This window comes from Penaeus japonicus, unplaced genomic scaffold (assembly GCF_977035675.1).
Source record: "Penaeus japonicus unplaced genomic scaffold, GWHDUDI00000001_assembly GWHDUDI00000037, whole genome shotgun sequence".
Taxonomy (NCBI): domain Eukaryota; kingdom Metazoa; phylum Arthropoda; class Malacostraca; order Decapoda; family Penaeidae; genus Penaeus; species Penaeus japonicus.
Window position 1 is genome coordinate 21,918,943 of NW_028234439.1, and position 4,514 is coordinate 21,923,456.

The following is a 4,514-nucleotide window of genomic DNA, read 5'->3' on the forward strand; positions in this document are numbered from 1 at the left end:
ACCAGCATATCCCAAAAACAACCCCATACCACCATCATACCACCATCGCGTCTGGGAACCTCACAGTTTGGGCTTATGGGGATTACTGTCACGGCGGCAGTACACTTTGCCTCAGCGGCGCCCAGTTCCTTGAAATGTGGCGACACCCGATCAGAGCGCCTTCGCCCACTCTTCAGGATCCTTCGGAACATATTTTGGAAAAAAAGAAACAACAAAAACTCGGTTCTTGCGTTGGCATTTTGTGAGAAGTAGCATCTTACGTGCATCACCTTCTTGGACTTGAGGACCTCACGCAGGCAGTGACGTATGGGACGAAGAGCCCTTTGATTGAAAAAGTCTATGTTTATTTCCCGTCTGCTGTCCGAGGATTAACATCTACCGGACGCTTGGGATTCTCCAAAGGGCGCGGGCTCGTCACACGTGGCCGTCCCGCCTTTTGGATTCTGTTCTCGAAATCTCCACGCCCGCCCGCCGCCATCAACAGACTTCTTGGTCCTAGTCTCGAACAGACCTCAGTTGAAATGCCTTGTACCTGCAGAGTTATCCTTGCAAGACCTTGCCATCCTTGAAAATCATGTGCAATAGTTACGGTTAATGCCCTTCCGACCATAAGAGCCAGGCATTTCCCCACAGTCGGAGGTACAAAATGTCAGGTGGTGAGAAAATAAACAGCTGGTCACAGACACCATATGTATAGATCCACTCACCATGAATGCCCGCGGGGAACTAATTACCGACTAATGCCCGCCGCCGCGTCCTACGGGACGCCCTGGCCGTCGTTAAACGTGCCCGTCTTTTGGTCAGTCGGTTGGGGTGGTCGCATTCAGTTTCGCTTGTGATATATATATATTATATGATATATATATATATATATATATATTATGTATATATATATATATATATATATTTATAATAATATATATATATATATTTAATATACTTATACAAAATATATATTCGCTACACACATCATCGCTCTAATAAATATATGTATACTATAGCATATATCTATAATTTTTATATATATTAGATAAATATATATATGATATATATACTATATATAATATATGTATATATATTTACAACACACACACACGACACAACAGCACACACTCGCTACACACATATATATATTATCTCTATATATATATATTTTAATATATATATATATATCATATATATATATATAGATATGTAGTGCTAAAATGTATAATATGTGTACATAAATGTTATATGTATAAATGTATTTATATTATAATGTATATATAATATATAATATATATTCTAATTATATATATAATATAGTATATATTATATATATATAATATTTGTGTACATATATGTAATATCTATGATATATATATATATATATATATATATATATAATATATATATGTATAATAATATATTTGTGCTGTATATAATAATACTAGATATATATATCAGATATATATATATATATATATATATGTATATATATACTTATAAATATTAATATATATATATATATATATAGATATATATAATATATATATATATAATGTATATATATATACATTTATAATATACATTTACTATATATATATATATATATAAAATATATATAATATAAATATATATATGTACGCATAAGTATATACGATATATATATACATTATAATATATATATATATATATATATATAATATATATATATATATACATACTAAAATATAATATCAATATGAATATATAGATATATTTTATTTAATATTATATATATATATTTATAACTACTACATATACATATCATATATATATTATATATATATAATATAATATATCTATATTATATATACTCTATTATTTATATATAAAAATGTATATGTATGTGTATATATATTCTTCATATATTACATACATTTAGTACAATATATTACTATGTGTATATTTATTATACCTTTAATATATTATATTCATTATATATAACATATTTATATTGTATTATATATTGTTATATATTTATGTATATAAGTTAAATCTCTATTATATATAGATATATAATAAGAGATATATATAAGATAAGATTTATCATTTTAGATATACGTGATATATATATATATTATGATATATAGTATATATTATATGTATATATATATATGCATATATACATATATATAGTAATTCTGTATAATAATATATATATATCGTATATATATAACTATATAGTTATGATTCACATATATATATATTATATTCATGATACTATACTACATGTAGAACATATTATATATATATAAATATATATATATATATATATATATATATATATATAGTATATTATCTATAACTATATATTAGAGATGTATATATGTATATATATGTAATATATGTTGATATATAATGATTTAATATATAAGATTATATGATATTATTATATATATGTTGTTAGACTATAGAGAAATAGATTCAGATATAGTTATATCTGTAGTATGTATTAAATAATTAGATATATAATATATATATAGTATATATATATTTTTAACAAATATAGAGCTAATAATGATGCCCCCGTGGTGTCAGCATCGAAATAAAACTTGTGATAATGACGGTGAGATATTACAACTGATAAAATCATAATGATGCAAACTTCGCGGTGTTGTGATTTAAAAAGATCATGAAAATGGTGGGTAATCAAATATATCGACGGAGATACATGGATAATGATGCTTAATAGTGCTCAGTATTAGTGTAATTTTAAAAGTCTTATGTTAATGGAAGCTAATGGTAGCAATTGTAATTGAGATATATTATTAGTCAGTGACGACTCATGGTTAGTGTTGTTAAGATAAATTTGCCTGTGCGACGTATGGATGTTCTGTTGACTTGTGGTGAGTTGTACATGCGTGATCGAGAGAGCGAGAGGGATGAGATGAGTTTGAATGGGTAGAGCGGAGAGGAGCGAGAGAGAGCGACAGAGCAGAGAGAGATAGAGAGAGGACAGAGAAGAGCGAGAGAGTTCAGAGATAGCATATAGATCTAGCGAGTCTCTTCTAAAGCCGACGAGGACGAGAGACAGAGGAGCGAGAGCAGAGAGGGAGAGCAGAGGAGATACATATGGAGAGAGAGCGGTGAGCGAGGGAGAGCTAGAGAGTAAAGCAGAGAGAGAGAAGAGAGAGATGAGAGTGAGGTTCTTATAAATAAGAACCTTATATACAAAGTAAAATAATAAAAAATAAAATAAATTAAATTAATAATAGTGATAATAATACTAATAATATTAAGTTAAACACTCTTATAGACATGTATTTGTTAGGATGAGTTTAGCGTTGTCGCGGTGTGGAATGATAATAGGGTGAGCCGGGAGGGAGGGAAAGAGCTTGATTGAGAATATTTGGGAAGGGGAGGATTTGGTGGTCGAGGTATCAGAATCCTGTCTTCACGAGCCCGTGTAAGAAGAAAAAAAACAACCTGGGCCCGCTCATCCTTTTGTCTGCTTCCAGTTTCTGCTTCCCGCCTTTTGCAAGATCTTGCATCGAAATATTAAACAAGGAAAAGGCTTTTCATACTTCAACGACAATATTGCAACTGGGACAAATCTCAGGACATTTTCACCCTTCCCCATTCGACCCCCCCCTCGCGATCACTCCCCTTTTCCCACTCTGTTCACCTCCCCTCCCCCTTGTCCCCTTCACCTTCCCGCTCTCATCTCCCCTTCACCTCCGCTTTTCCCATCCTCCACCCCCCTTCCTACGCCTCCCTCCTCCCCTCTTGCTCTCCTCCACCTCCTTGCTACCCTTGTTAGCTCACATTGAGTCACGTTTAAGTACGTTGTGTCAGGGGAGAGTGTGGGGGGTGAGTAGTGAGGTGAGGTTGGTAATCGCGTAAGGAGGAGGAGGGTATGTGGGGGGTATCGCAAGAACAAAGATAAGTGGTGTATGAAGAATTGGGGGAGGTGAGTCGGTGACGGACAGTGCGGGAGAGTTTACAGGGAACAGTCCGGTGGGGGGTGAGGAGGAGCGGGACGGTGGAAGAAGGATGTGAGGAGGAGGGACGGGGGGAAGAAGGAGTGAGGGGCAGGAGGGAAGTGTGAGAAGGAAGAAGCGGAGAGAACAGGGGGAGGGCTAGAAAATGGGGAAGACTAAGTAAGTGGAGGGGGAGAGGGAAAGGGGATAAAAAACAAACGGGGGAAGAGAGGCTGAGGCATAAGGATGCGAGGAGGAAACACAACGGTCTAGATGATTCAATAATGAGGGAGGAGGGGGGATCGGGTGAGAAACGTAGCCTTAGGAGAGGGATAGGATCGATCAAATGCGAAAGAGAGAAGTGGTAGGTAGGGAGGAAAAGGGGGAAAGAAAGGTAATGAGCCAATAGAAAAAAAAAGAAGATGAAAAGGGGGGAGGGTCCGAGAAAGTGAAGCGGCCCTGAAAATGGAAGTAAGGGATCTGAAGGGAAGTGAATTGAGATGAAGAAGAGAGGGGGGGGAAAACGTGTAAGGCTCAAGCGAGAGGGAACAAGAGGCGAGAGAAGAGAGA